Consider the following 15,619-nt stretch of genomic DNA (forward strand, 5'->3'; position numbering starts at 1 on the left):
GTCTTCTTAAAAGTCAAAAAATGAAAAGGGCTGAGTTGTCCATGATAAAACAGTTGTTGGTCTAAAAATTTGGCCGGTCGGGTCTCTCCGCGGCGCTCACGGTTTTGACCCCATGATGCGACTACAATATACCTAGATAATAAAGTTACCGGTAGGGTTGTGATTATATAATTTTGGGTCAAAAGTGAACCAAATTCTATGTTTTTAGTTTTAAGAGCATATAGGTGACACATTAATTTAAACTAGACAAACAAAGCTCAAACTTTATTAATTTCTTATGGTAATATTAGGAAAATATGTTTTTTTTTGTTAATTTCTGATCATTTGAAACAACAAAACGATTTACACCAGAAATTAAATTTCCTTTGTCCATTGCTGATCATTTGAAACAACAAAAAGTTTTACGCCAAAAATTAAATTTCCTTTGACTAGAGAAACTTTCTGGTCGAGTAAAAATTTCAAGGACAGTATTAAAGAAAATATTAGATCTTCAGCAAGACCGTTGGTGAGAAATTAAAATCTTAGAAAAATGGGAAGGGATTAATTAGGATGCGTGGGCATCATTCATTCATCAGTCTCTACCCAGGCGGGAAGCAAAGGACATCAGCAAAAACTTTGAGGAATAAAACGAAGAAGACAAATAAGAAGCAGAAGAAGACAAAGATTGTTAGATCAAAGATTGATTTCTTCTCTTAAGATGACCAATCTCCCCCACAAGGAATCTCCTCACTGAATCTATTCAATGCTGAAAATGTGGATGTTAGTGTCAAGTATGGCTACTATGAACAATTTCACCCTCAACAACCCCTCTCGGGAAATATACCCTTTTAGATATTTTCCAATGAGGACTATTTCATTGATTTATCGTCAACATTTATTGATTTAAATGTTGTGGTGAAGAAAAAGTCAGACAATACAACTCCCACTGCTGCTGATGGCCTGTCCTATGAAAACTCTATCCTACACAACTTGTTCAGACAAATTAATGTATTTTTAATGGAACATTGGTGAACAATAATTTATCCAGAAATGCAAGTTACATACAATTTATGATGATGACACCAAAGACATATAAGGAGTTGAGAGAACAGTCATTGGGCAATGAATATCGATCAGGTGGTGATACTGACAGTGAGTTAACTACTGCAGTGACCCAGGAGTATCATCTAGTTGGAAAATTAAATCATGAGATATTCAGTATATGCCAATGGTTACCCCCAATGTCAATATTGATATAAAGTTGTAACTAGCTCCATCGAATCTCATTTTGATAAAAACACTTGCTACATCACCTGATGCAAATTTCATTATCACCTCAACAATTCTTCATGTTTGAAAACAACAGGTTATGAGCTCTGTTGCATTGGCAGTGGAAAAACTAAGAGCCAATGGTAAAAACATTAAGCTTCTTGTACCCCATAAGATCACCAATCAACGACACATTGCCACTGGTTCTCGCAGCTATAGCGATTCATCATTTATCAATGGAGGAATCCCGTCAAAACTTACTTTGGCCTTTGTGAAGAATACCAGTGCCTTTGGATGCTAGACTGCATCCCCCAATGATTTAAATTATTTTGGTCTATCTAGCATTGTATGCAAAGTGAATGGAATTCCATTGTACACTCTATCATTTGATAAAAAATCATATAGAACTCTGTATGAGTTGACCATGTAATCCCTAAATCATGATTCACAACTATTTTGAAAATATAGTAACCGATTCAATGTTTTCAAAAAATCATGGTATAACTGTTTTGGACAGTCCGGCACCCAGGATATGAGCATAGTACGAACGGGGAATGTACGGTTAGATTGCACATTTGCGAGTGCCTTGACTGAGAGTATCACGCCAATATCATTGAGTCAATTTGAAACCTATTGGGAAATCACACCTGACGGCAGTGTTCTACTAGACCTAGCATCATGAACACAAATTAAATAATCAGTGTATTTAATATGGGTTTATACATGTCCCAGTACAAGTCCTATTGCATACCATCGTACTTCATTGAAAAAAATCCACGTGTTAACAATACCCTAAACATTGTTAATAGCAGTCCATCGACTTTGAAGACAGGTCATTGGATATGCATCTTTCAAACAGCGAACAATATTGAATTTTTTGATCCTCTTGGCCTATCATATAAATTCTACGCTCCACACATCAACAACTTTATTGAGAGCAGTGGGATAACTATTATTCAAAATCAGAGGAGAGTACAGGATTTAACGACTAAGATATGTGGCTTTCATACAATACTCTTTTTCATGTTCAGATGTCGTGGCTATACCTACAAGCAGTTTCTTAGCATTTACGTTGACTTTCCTCGATTGAACGACTTTCTAGTGTAAAATATACTTTCAAGTGTGTTTAATATTGATTTTAGTGCCCTTCGAATAAAACGTTCTAAAAATGTATGTAAATTTGTTTATTAATAAAAATAATGCATATACTTGATAAAAAACGACTACTCTACTCTTTGGATTTCTTCTTCTACTACGTATAGGTATTTGTCGAGAACAACTAATGCAGGTAGATTATCTGAATTCACAGTATACTGATCCTAATGTGCTGCAATGTCAGGGTCACATTTTCTACAGTACAGTGTAACTTCACTCTTATCATATCTCTTTGCATAATCAATGATACTATTCTCATTCATTTTGTAAAAATTCACATTTTTCAATTTGCCTAGCTGAAGCAATGTCTCATACAGTGTCCTCGAGGGGTAAATCAAAGTCTGTAACAGCCCAATTAAAATCAGTAGGCTTATAATCATATTAGCCATTGTCTTCACAACGATGACGTACAAACCAAATTCTTTTGTTGGTCCAACAGTTGAATCGTAGACCTGGCTCCTCCTCCCAAAACAATCTAAAGCCACGACGATACCAATCTCTTAGCAATAAACTAAAATCACGTTTAGGATTCTTTCCAATCATTCCAGGATATGTATTCTCCCACTGATTACGTTTATCATAGTGGCAATTAGAGCATAGGTGTCCTCTAGCATGAGAATTACACACCCCTTCAAGACAGGAATTACAACCTTTAATTTGTACGGCATATCATCTATGGAATTCACACGGGTTGCATAATTTACACTTTTCATCTTACTCTTCAATCATTGTACAATTCTCACATGATGACCAGCTGCCCAGTGCATACATACACAGTGGACATGTATGGAACATTTTTTCATGTGTTGACACTCTCACCACCAAAATGAAACTGAGCCATGATCAACAAATTGAGTGGGATAGAAGAGAGAGGAGTAAATCATCATCATTGAAAAACATCTTTCTCGCGAAAAAAGTCTTAAATTCCTAAGCTAGTGTGTATGTGTTTAAAAGCAAATCCACAATATCATTTTGTCTTGTCGTGATTAATATGTCAATAAATTGTGTAAATGCCTTTTGATCATGACGTACAAGCTTCATGAAATAGTCCAATGGCGGAGAATCAGTTTTCATTATATCGATAAGCATCCTTCGAGAAAATATCTTCCTTTGCACTGACAACTCTAGAAAATCATCATCTAGAATCAAACGTTTTCCTATAATACAAGGTTCCCCATGATTTTCTTTTTCGCAAATCTATCCATTTTTTAGAGTCCTAACACTCTCACAACCAACTTCAGACTAACCAGGATTCTTTTTCTACTCTAAAAAAATATACGATAGCCTACTATAAAAAGCCAAAATATCTTCGATTTACAAATAATCTTATAGAGCATAATTACTATAATATTAATCACTAATACTATTTGTTCTCCTTAATATATTTAAATAGTATATAGTATGCAACTCGGTGTCTATTCATATGCGCAATATTCAGTTTTATAGCAAAGCACATTGCTCCTCTTATTTAACTTTACTCCGAGATAACAAATATCGAGCATACATTTCGTCCCATTAAAGGCATACTCTACATCCTCGTGTTATTTCCACAGCCACGTTTGGTACTCTCACCCTTTTATCATTGCTGCTACCTGCTCCACCATCAAGCTCCAATAGTGTAAATGTACCACTCATTTTCTTTACTAATATCGTCTCAAATAAACTGCTCTCTCTCTAAATTCAATTCTCTTACCAATATGAGGCACTATGAAAATTACTCCTTATATTTTAATCCAATTACTAGTCAAGTTACCGTAAATGGAGTACCCTCTGTATCCGCTCTCCATGATTGGCCCAGAAACCCGTCTGCTAAGGCATATACCACTAGTGCTAATAAATGAATGACCATGGTAAGGCATATTACGCAATCGTTCGTCGGATCAATAGGTGCCTCGCCGTGGTAAGACATATTACGTAATCACTCGTCGCGGTGCACACTAGCTTACTACTAGCCTTGTTCCTTTTAAAGATGCTGCTGGAAACGAACTTTTTCCATACTTGCCCAAGTTCTTTCTGGCTCTCTACAGCTTGCCCGATTCAAGTGCAGGAGCAGAGAGACAGTTTTTTATTTTGTCGGTCATCAAAACTAAAAGCCGGAATATTCTAAATATCTCGAGTGTTTCGTCCCTGATAAAAACGAAGCAACTTGTTCTCAGGTCGTCAAGGGGAGTACATGACTGGGTGATCCCCAGCGATTTGACTCGGGCTATCAAGAAATGGAAACAAGTAGATCCCATCAGTCAGAATTCGACACTAGTAGATACTTTAAACTCGGATGAGGCCAAGGACGATTAAAGCCTTTTAAGTGCGACTTGATTTAATTGTGACTACATATTTTTCTCATTACTGTTCGATTTGCATGATTTGCCTGACCTGAAGACTATTGACACAATGATATTTTAAAAAAAAATTAATTATTAGTAGTGATGTGCCAATCTATACAAACAGACAGCCCCCACACCGTACAAGCGGACAGTACCACCTTATTGCGTCAATAATAGGTAGCGAACAGTACCCCTTAATTGGGTCAATGAAAGGAAGCGGACAGTACTTCCATCATACAAGTGGACTATCATTCCAAGCAGACATATAGAGAATCCATACATGTTTATTTGAATGGATGTTTGATGTTTATGGATTTTTCTTATTCATTGTAATGGTGTTATATTTGATGTTTTATTGTATGGGAGTCTGACTGTTATTACAGAGATGGTTTTTGATATATGGTTGAATATGTGTGTTACTTTATGATTGATTATACGTATTGTTATATGGTTGGTGTTGTATTTAATGTCTTTTTTGTATGGATGTTTTATTGTACGGAAATATGGTTTCTAATAGTTTTTCAGGATCTTATGGATGCTTCAACGTTAGACATGATTCTTCATTGTAGCATGATTATAGGAGTTGACGCTTTTACTCTGACATTGAGCGTGGATATAAAAAGCCTGATACCAAGTTAGTATCTCAATCAATAAGTTGAATTTGATTAGTCTACATTATTTCAAATTGGAAAAAAAACGTTCAAATATTGTGAAAATGAGAAGTTTCAAACTATTACACATTGAAGGAGCTGACAGTGATGTTGTGAAGACAATGGCCCCCAATGTAGCAGTTGAAATTGGAGAGGATTCCCGACTAACATTTGAGTGGGATGAGATGTTCGACAGATACGTTATATCATTGAGTAAATTCAGATCAAGTCAGATGAACAATTGCGCTATGCCGCAAAAGCGAATATAATGTATTTATCATAACTACAACGTGGGTTGAATGCTATTATGAAGCACATTGAGGAGAATGGATTGACTTACCTAACGCAAAGAGAGTGAAAATATATTCTTTTATTAAATTTCTATCAATAATTTTTTTTATAATGCTTTATTTTGGATTAGACACTCTAGATGACCGTTTAATCCACTTTCTCTCTCTCTATAGTGGGGGTGACCAAGAGGTAACGAGATTATGCACAAAGTAGAAACTTGCAATTTTTATTTTAGTCTATAGTTGATAGTAGGAGCATCAAGAACGAAAATGATTGGATTTGAGAAACAGAAGAACTAACGGAATTTAGTCAAATTGGAAAAATGTTTAGTGTTACATGATGACTTTCTGGAATTATCTTTACCACAGAAAATATTTTCTTTAGAAATGCTCAACAGTATAATGGGAACTGATTCTCCATCTTTAGATTATTGTATGACGCTTATGCGTTGTGAATCAAATGCATTTACTCAATTTATTGATATATTAATTGAAACGAAGCAGAATGACATTGTGATTCTACTTTTAACTACTACATAGAAATTCATTCTTTAAAACAATAGGAAATAAGTTTTTGTGACGATACTCGATTACTTCTCCTCCTCCACCTCCTCCTCCAAAAGACAATGATATTTTTTATTGATTTTGAGTCAGTTTCTTTTTGGAAGTGACACAGACAACATCGAAAAAATGTATCATACATGTTCCCTATGCTCATATACATTGGGCAGCTGGTCATCATGTGAGAACTGTACTACAGTTGATGACTATAATGAAAAGTGTAGATTATGCAATCCGTGTATATTGCATAGAGGATATGCTGTACAAATTAAGGATTGTAATTCCTGTCTTGAAGAGACTTATGACTCTCATCCTAAGGGACATCTATGCTCCAATTGTCATTTTGATAACCGTGACCAATGGGAAAATACTTACCCTGGTATGATTGGAAAAAACCCTAAACGTGACTTCAGTTTATTTCTAAGGGATTGGTGTCGTCGTAGATTTAAATTGTATTGGGAAGAAGAATTTAGAGCACGTTTCAATTGTAGAAATAGGAAGAGAATATGGTTCCTGCGTCATCGTTGTGAAGAAAATGCTAGTAATGATTATAAACCTAGTGATTTTTATTTGGCTGGGACAGAAAGTGATTCTTCATATGAGAATATTGTGTGCGACATTACTTCAAATAATCAGGTAGAAACAGGTGAATTTTACAATATGAATCGTAATAGTATCATTGACTTGACATGGAGATTTAATAAAAATGAAGTTACAATATATTGTGGAAAATGTGACCCTGACTTTGCACGCCAGGATCAGTACAAGTTGAATCCCAATGATCTACCACCACTAATCGTTGTCGATGACGACTAAGATAAAAATCTAAATGACTATGAAGAAGAAGAAGAAGAAGAAGAAATCTAAACAATGAAGACAAAAGACTTTTTTGATAGTGCATATATATTTTATTAATAAACGAATTCAAATACATTTTTAAAACACTTTATTCTTAGGGCACTGAAATCAATGTTATACAGGTCTGATAGGGTATTTTCTACTAGAAAGTCATTCAAACCTGGACGGTGTACATAAGTGTTGAGAAATTCACTGAAAGTATAGTCACGACATCGAAAAAGGAAATAAAGTAATGCACAAAAACCATAGCTTTTGGTTGATAAATCTTGTACTCGTATCCGATTTTGAATAATTGCTTTCCACTTCCTTCAAGGTAGTTTTTGATGAATGGTGTGTAGAAAGCATATGGTAGACCAAGAGTATCAAAAAATTCTATATTCTTCGCTTTTTGAAAGATGCATAACCAATGACCCGTCTGCACAGTCAATGGACTACTATTAAAAATGATAATGGTTTTGTTAACAGTACGAATATAATCAAGGAAATCTGAGGGTTTACGATAGGATTTATATTTGGACATAAAAGGACCCATCTTAAATATATTGATTATTTGATTGGTGTTCATGGTGCCAAGTCTAATAGAACACTACCGTCGGGGAAAATTTCCCAATAGGTTTCAAATTGATAGAGTGAGATTAATGTTAAACTCTCTGTCAATGGTTTGTCAAAGGTACACTCTATACGTACAGTACCCGTTCGGACAATAATCATATCTTGAGTACCGGACAAGTTCAAAACAATGATACCATGACTTTTTGCGAACATTCAATCGGTAATACCATTTTCATATAGTTGAGAATCTCGATCTAGGGATTGCATCGTCAATTCATATAGGGTCCTATAGGATTTATCGAAGGATAAATAGTAGAGAGGAATTCCATTTACTTTACATACAAGAGGGAAAAGTCCAAATATTTCAAATTCATATGGAGAACATGTCCATGTTTCTATGGCACTGGTACTTTTTGCAAAAGCCAAGGAAAGTTTTGAAGGAATTTCACCATTGATAAATGAAGAATCGGTGTAGGTACTTGATCCAGTGGTAATATGACGTTGATTGGCGATTGTGTGAGGAACGAGCAGTCTGATATTATTTCCAGAGGCCCTTAGTTTTTCAATTGCCAGAGCAACAGAACACATAACCTGTTGTTCTCGCACATGAAGTATTGCCGATGTGAGATTGACATTAGCCTCGGGTGCTGCTTCAAGTGTTTTTCTCAATATGAAATTGAACGGTGCAAGTTGTAACTTTATATCAATTTTAACATTGGGGGGGCATCCATTGGGATATATTGAATATTTCATGATTGAGTCTACCAACTAAATGATAATCCTTGCTCACTGCCAAATTGAGTTCACCGTCAGTATCAACATTTGATCGATAGTACTAGCCCATTGGCAGACCTCTCAATTTCTTATCGGCCATTGGAGTCATCAACATAAATTGTATGTAACTCGCGTAGTTTGATAGATTAGTGCTAGTGCTCACCAACATTCCATGTATGTAGTCACATATTTGTTTAAATAAATTGTGTAGTATACCATTTTCATACTATAGTCCATCGACGTTGGAGGAAGGTAAATTGTAAGACTCTTTCCTCACCACAACTTCTAAATCAATAAATGTGTATGATAAATCTATGAAGTAGTCTTCATTGGAAAAATTTTGAAAATGTATGTTTTCAGAGAGGGGTTGCCGTGGATAGAATTGTTCATAGTACCCATGTTTTACACTGACATCCACAGTTTCTGCATTGACAAGATTTAGAGATGTAATGACAGTGGGATGAGATTCCTTGTGGGGTATATATTTCATTTCAGCTTAAGAAAAGAAATGCCTTTTTAATCTAACAATTTTTCTTCTTGGTTTCGTTTTCTTATTCTTACTTTTCTTTGACAAGAGCAATGTTGTCTTTCGCTTCTTACGTGAGCAGAGCTAGATGAACGATGGGATGTTTTTCCTCTTTTTTAAACGTTTTTCACTTTGCCGTGATTTCAATCGCTCGTCAAGGGATCGTGCGCTGGACCCGAGATTTTGTGAAACACTTTCTTTAAAATTTTTACCATCCCCCCAATCGTGTAGCGTATAGGATGCAAAATCTGCAGCAACTTGCGCAATTTATTTTTTAGCCAGCGGTATTGCAGAGCGAAACAGCTTAGCAAACCAACTGCCAACACCATAGCCCGATATTGACGCACGGTCTTTATAATAGTCCATTCCATGACCCAATTGTCGTGGTTGGAGAGCATTAACATAGCAATCAATATCAGAACATACAAATATATTTTTTCTATTAGCCATTTTGTTGTTGTTGCCGAATGGGTCAAAATGACATGTAATCACGGCCAAACCTTTTGTTATTGCTAAAAGATCACCTAATTCACTTCTTAGTGTTAACTGACAGAGTTCCAAATACGAAGTGTTTACAGGAACATACTGAAGATGCTTTATATTATAGTGATGAACATATTCATGGGTTTGTTTTTCGTTCAAGAAAACTTAGGAGGGGGACATTTGAATTACAAACTGTCGATGTTTCCACAGAGAATGCATAAAGAAATATGCAAGAGTCCAAGGCGATACCAGGTGGACAATCAGCAAAAATAACATGATCCATCCCGCTAACAGTGCTTGCGTTTTTCCCATTGATCATATTCTGTTTAAAGCCAAGAACATCTCTCCGATTATCATTGAGAAAATCAGTTCAGTATCAACAGGTGAGGTAATGTAAATCCTATCCTGCTCCATTGAATAATTAAAATGGAATGTACCATTCCCACGATATGAGATTTTTCTATTGATTGTATGACACAAATCCGTCATAATACCATATTCTTTATATCTCAATGTAACATCCGGATAGTCACTAGATTTAAATGCTTCAACCCATTCATACTCAACAGAGAAAGACCAATCGAATGGTATAACTTTTATCTCATACACACGATCTTTTCCCAGAATATCATATGTATTTTTGAGAATACAATCGACAAGGGTAAGTTCATACTTTCCATCATCGAACTTGATGGTGGGGGAGAGTTTCGTCCAAAAATCACTTGTTTTACTCAAATCATTGTAGAGAGGGTCGGAGACGTTGGACATAAACGTTACATAAAAATCATCGGGCGTTGTGTATGTCCTCGGCTGATATCCAGGAATAAAAATCAGAGTTGTATCCTAGCCATCGAACAAGCAACTGTTTCATGCCCCTGTGAGTACGAGTCTTTAATATCTTTTCAATCCGATAGATGCCGGTGTTTTTAACTTTTTGTAATTCATAATCATAAAGACCGCCAAGAATCTCATCGTCTTCCATGTCACGTAGACGATACGATATGGGTGTAGTGTCCAAGAGTTTGGAGACTTTAAAAAGCTCAGTGGACCATAAGTAATTACCCTTTTAAAAAACAATAGTAATTGGATTGATCCGAAAAGTATCAACAACATTGAATTTCTTCTTTTTCTTCTCATTACCACCACCACCACCATTGGAATATTGTTTAAGAAAAGTGTCAAGTGTATTGACATCATGATGAACTTCTGTTGGTGTTGAGTTGGACAGGGATCGATGTAGACGTTGATTATAAATCAACATGATTTTATCCAAATCATGAATGAATGAAGCAGTATTTTTTAAAGTGCAATATCTAGAAATTAAAAGTCGAATAGTTCTTATCAGCCGTTCGGCCAATGCTGCCTTTATTGGACTATGACTTTGATAGAGGATTGTATTATATTTCAGTAGAACCTTCTTTACATGGGGATTAACAAATTCACTACCCCAATCTGTTTGAATCTTCTTATAGCAATCCTGTTCAAGGATGATTTCAAGAGCTTTAGGAACTTCATCGCCGCTCTTTGACCACAGTGGAATGGCATAGGCATAGCGACTAAAAACACCGATTGCAAGTAGAATGTACTTGTATGGGTAATTGTGACGCCGATGAATCTCATCCAGAGTCAAAAGACCTGTTTGTAATATTTATAATGGGAAAAAGGCTTTAGTTTTTCGATAGTGATTACCACGAACTTTACGATTACGATGTAGAGTGTAACTTGATTAATTCTGTAGATAATCTGCCGCTCGATTCTTTTCAAGTCCAGTGACTTGAGCAAGTGTGGTGGGTGAACTTAAACTCCCCACTGCACCAATATTCTCATAAACATGTTTCAATGCTTCAACCATTTTGAACGTAAACAGGTAGAGAAGTGTCCACTGCCCATTTGCATACTAACAGGTGATGGTGAGGGAGATGCAGTGATATTAAGACGTCTTCTCTTGACTCCACCACTCATTACTCTTGTCAAAACATTTCCACTTGGTATGCTAGTGTTTTCTGAAAATGATTTAAAAAAATGTTTTAATATTTGACTTAAAGTCCTTTAATCGTTTAAAACATGTTTATTGGCAATAAGGCTTTTGAGAAAGTTTGATTAGTTTAAAAAAGTGTGCAGATGACTGTCAAATGATACAAGTCTTTTACGATTCGTTACCAAATCTGAGAATAAATCAAGCAGAATGTAGGTCTTGTCATGGATTTTTCCCATTAGCATCAATTTGAACATCTTCACTGTCATTGAGATATGTCAAGAGTCTTTTACACTGTTCACAATAGGAATATGGCATTAGAAATGCAACACTTGTCATAACTTTAGACAAATCTTCTTCTTCTTCTTCTTTTTGTATTTTTGTTGATGATGATGATGATGATGGAGTCATTTTCTTATTGTGATCAATGACATTTACTTTGAGTGGTCTCTCACGATAGGGTTTATGTTTGTCGACTCGGCGAAGGGAATTTTGAAGCAGAATTAATTTTTCATCGTCGGCAATTGTATCATTGTTAATGAATTTTTTGAGATTGTCCTCAAAATGTTCCTTTGGCAAAAGGGCGAGTTCAATTGGAGTCAATTTATAGGGTTTGGCAATTCTCTCTCTAGAGAAAACTGTTTACAAATCCTGCAATGATTGGCAGTAAAAGTGTAAAGAAGTTACCACTCGTTTGAAGAAATCATTTTTTTTTAAATCGTTTCGTTTATTTTTGCTTGCTGCTGATACTAGGGAGCGTACAAGGGAACGATGTTGCTTGATCTGTTGCTTAAAACCTTCTGGGAGTTGAGCATTACCTTCAGTTAGATTTAAATAAAGTTCAGATATGAGATTAATGAATTCTCTGTCGACACCATGCTTGAGTATGGCCTTCCTAAGTCATGGTTTTGAATTACCTAGGACGGTGAATAAATGTCGATGTTCATGTAGTTTCTTCAGTGTCATGATTGCAACTAACGACATTTTTTACTGTTCACTGGCAGATATACAGTAATTTCATTGTGAAAAGTATCGATGACTACACGTAAATCCTCGGGTGTGCTCTGATTCAGGCCCAATAGAAAATATCCGTAGGGTTTGTTGGTAGCCTGATTGTAGGCCGAGAGTAGAAATTTTGGTTCACCCGGATACACCTGTCTGTTTAACGTTATGAGGGAACTGGAATAACGAACAACCCTGTAGATGATTTAGAAGGTGCAATTCAAAGCAAGTGTTCTCATACACTTGCTCTGCTGAAAGAGATTGTAAATCTAGGGTTACGGAGATCCGTTGATAATGAGATCGGACAGTGAACAATTGTAACATCTTATGAGACCATTCTTCAATGGATTCAGCCACATCGTCAATAATCAACCAAGAGTTTGATTCAATACTATTAAAAATGTCAATTCCATGCATGAATTTCGTGTCTGGGGCAATAGTTTTTATTTTATCAAAGCATTCTTGCCAAACACTTTAGCAATAGTAAATTTTTGTTGGATTTTCTAAAAACATTTTATCACGATTTTGAATTATTTTCGTTAAAAGTGTCGTTTTGCCTGGCATTGATAGTCCGCAAAGAAATGATCTGAATGGAGTTTTAAATTGATACATAGTCCCGCTTGCATAGATGTCAAAACACAACTGACTGTAGATTGCATCGTTCCCTTCAATAATTAATAATAATAGTAATTTCCCTAATCAGATTCGAGAACAAGAAAAGAAAACATTTTTAAGAATGATACATGTTTTTTATTTACAAATAAAAACATCACTACAAAAAGTACTACATGTTTTATTAATACACACACACATAAATAAAAACATGAAAAATGTACTATCACGTACTAAAATTCAAAACAACATTTTTTTGTATTTATTCAAAACAAAGACACTAAAAAAGCACTTATCACAATTGGAAAGGGGCGCTGGCGGCGGCAGGCCGAAGGCTGCCCCCCCCCCCTTCGTCCCGGCCGCAAGGTCCACAAAAATTGAACACTTTTTTTTTATACAAAAAAAAAAAAAAAACACGACTCTACCTTGCTGAAAAATAAAAAAATCACTGCTGAGTTGGGAAAAAAACCACTGCTAAGTCGGGGAAACACACTGCTGAGCTGGGAAAAAAACATCTATTAAAAAGGATCCCACCACCCAACCACATAAAGAAAGAAAAACGAGCAAAACTGGGGTTTTTATAGGCCAAATGAAGATACTGAAAAAACGAAGCGAATATTTCGAGAGGACAAACGCCTCTCTTCTTCGCGCTGAAGAAGAGAGGCGTTTGTCCTCTCGAAATATTCGCTTCGTTTTTTCAGTATCTTCATTTGGCCTATAAAAACCCCATTTTTGCTCGTTTTTCTTTCTTTATGTGATGTCAGGCCAATGTGGTTTAAGAAATTATCACCACCCAACCATTTACTATTGAATTTTTTCCCGACCAAGGCAATGTATATAATCTCGACATACACTTCGGTCAGGAGTTATATAATGTCCGTAGGGTAGCACCGTCTCAATATCCACGCACAGATAGACTTTATCCGACACGGACACATGGCTATTTTATCAACTAAAATTGTGTGGTTTTTGAATTTAAAAGAGCGAATCGCTATGACTTTCGCCCTTGGAACTATAATATTTTCCACACAGTTTCTATATACATTCATGTCAAAATTCTTATTCACGTAGTGTCTAGGCACCCCTTGCAGACTTTTTTGATTACCTCGTTGTTTGTTCGCACACAGTACACCTTCGGACCTGCAAGCACACCATTGGAAATCAAGTAACTTTCCGTCTCTGATTTTAACATTAATTACTGATTTGGGGCCTGGCAATTCACTAGATCCGGGTAAATGGACTCGTCCCAATTGGTAAAGTCAATTCAAGAGCTAATGTGCACGCCTTTTTCCAAATCTTCCAATAAATTCGCTGTTCTAATTTTTAGCTAAAGTGAATCGGTATCCCCGTAATATACTTGAACTTCTTCCTCCCCCGGCCATTGGCGCCTACACACATCGTGAAAGAATGACAACATGTGTTTTTTGATATTTCGGTTATTGCGCTGCCACCTGCAATATTTTAATTTAGAATTACGTTTTTTTTCTATTCAAGAGGACCATATTCGAGTCTATGATGGCGAATGATGTGAAATTTGGATTGGCAACGATTCGAGCACATTCTTTTGGGTCAGTCACAACGTTACAACGACTTCGATTACGTACACTCTCACACATTTAACCGAAGGCTGATTTCAAAATGAGTTTAAAAATATCCTTTCAAACTTCGTTTTCGCTTCGGGACGTTTACCAACAAAAGTGTCAATAAACGTTTTCAAATAGGGTGTTTGGTTAGATTGGAGGGCTCTATGTATCCTTGTGATGTTGAAACCGTTGGCTACCATCCACTGCAAAAGAACATGATGTACAACGATATTCTCTTTCGGATGAAGGTCAGCGATAGGTTTTGTTTTGAAGGTGTCCAGTGCACACTCCCATCCTCTACCTTAGAAATATTGTATGGACTCAAAGAGTCCCTAGTCACCGCTCTGTTTACGCACGAGAAAACAAAATCCTTCATCGAGTCATGATGTTCCACTGGTATTTCACCATCGATTTAAAAAAACCATCCTTGCGGTCCATTCTCCTCAACATTGGCAATGTTGGGGGAATCTGAAGCACGAGGATCGTTAAGCCATTTATAATTATCACACGGCAAAGAGTAGTGAGACACTGCCGACGGATAGAGGGAGTTCATATCTAAGAAAACGGCATCCGACTTTACACCAGTGTTTTGTCCAGTCGGATCAGTTTCAAGGATACGATCTCCATGAAAAACATACCCTCCCCTCATTGATCTCTCTATAAATAGATGCTGATCCACAACGGTGATCAAGCCTATTTCCTCTTTACGGATTTTAAGAAATAAATCCATCACCAAATGAGGAGTGGAAAAAATAGCCTAAATCCAACCCAAATTCCTCATAGATTTTATCCGTGTTCTTTCGCACAATATCCAGCAACGTCAATACATCACTTGCCAGGTACAATCTACAATAAACCCACCCATTTTTCGCCCTCCCTTAGCCCAAACCCTCTTGGCAAATTCATAGTCAACAGTGGTGCATTGACGATCGTAAAGTGAATCGTAGAATGAGGCGATGGACGGCAATTGTTCCTCAGAAGGCCTCGCGGTGGATTTGTAGTACTCATACGGGTATATGCCCTTGC

Source organism: Artemia sp. Qi Xiang Cuo, chromosome 5 (assembly GCF_049724085.1).
Source record: "Artemia sp. Qi Xiang Cuo chromosome 5, ASM4972408v1, whole genome shotgun sequence".
NCBI lineage: Eukaryota > Metazoa > Arthropoda > Branchiopoda > Anostraca > Artemiidae > Artemia > Artemia sp. Qi Xiang Cuo.